Raw genomic sequence first — 1,191 nt, forward strand, 5'->3', positions numbered from 1 at the left:
TATATATATATATATATATATATATAAGAAGTAGCATTTTAAAAAAAATTAATTGACTACAAACCTCCAAAGACTTATAATCAATTAAAATTATTAATTAAAAAAAAGAACAAAAATATATTAAATTATATTGAAAAGATGTGTCCAATCCTTAACATTACAACTCTATGATTAGGATTGTCAAAATGATTATTTATTCGCGAACAACTAGTGTTCAACTCCTTCACAACCCTAATTGCGTAATTGTATCAACGTCCACCGGAAATCAGGGTTCAGAGGAATCGACAGTCAGCAACACCACCCCATGGATGATGACTGTTGTTGCAAGCTACCTTTGTCGTATGTTCCCCACTCTCATAAAACTTGACAACCGTCACAGTGTGCTCCTCTCTTACCGAGAGACGGCACGCAAAAACTTGCCTCTTTAACTGGCTCTTTAATTGGCTCGTGCTTGCTAATTTTATGTATGTAAATATGTATGTATGCATATGGATGGATGGATGGATGGATGTCACTTATTTATCATGTTTACTTGGGAGTTTCAATCATTTGACATAAAAATTAGATGGATTTTTAAAGAGTGTTTTGGAAATTTAATTTTTTCAAGTTTAAATTTAGATTACAAAATTGATTTCTATTTAAAAATATAAAAAAAAAAACTAAAAATCTACTAAATCGTATAAAAAACTTAGAAATAGAAACCACGCCACCAAATTTCCCTCAAAACTTGTGTCATAATTTGCAACGTATATTGCCTACTATAATTAATTGTAGATGCCTCCGACAACCAAACTTTTCGATGTTACATTTGAGATTGTTATGATGTGTCAGCATCTACTGTAACTAATTTTATATAAGAATAGACAGTTACCGTTGACTCAATGTAATTCAATTCTATAGCATAAATTTGTACTTGGAATCTTTTTGGTCAGTCCAAATGACACTCAAATCTCAATCATGTTATTACATATAAATATATATATATATATAACTTACATGTAGCCACTCAATTCTTCTGTATTAACGTATCTAACACAAACTTCATTTTCTTATATATGCCATATTAACCAAGCATGAAAAGGTGTACTTCATTTTTTTAAAAAAATTAAATTAGTGCTACTATTTATGTGATATGAAAATTTTAAGTGGTACAAATGCCTATAGGTGTTAGATATATGTATATATATATAG

Source organism: Phalaenopsis equestris, unplaced genomic scaffold (genome assembly GCF_001263595.1).
Source record: "Phalaenopsis equestris unplaced genomic scaffold, ASM126359v1 Scaffold000123, whole genome shotgun sequence".
In the NCBI taxonomy this organism is placed as follows: domain Eukaryota; kingdom Viridiplantae; phylum Streptophyta; class Magnoliopsida; order Asparagales; family Orchidaceae; genus Phalaenopsis; species Phalaenopsis equestris.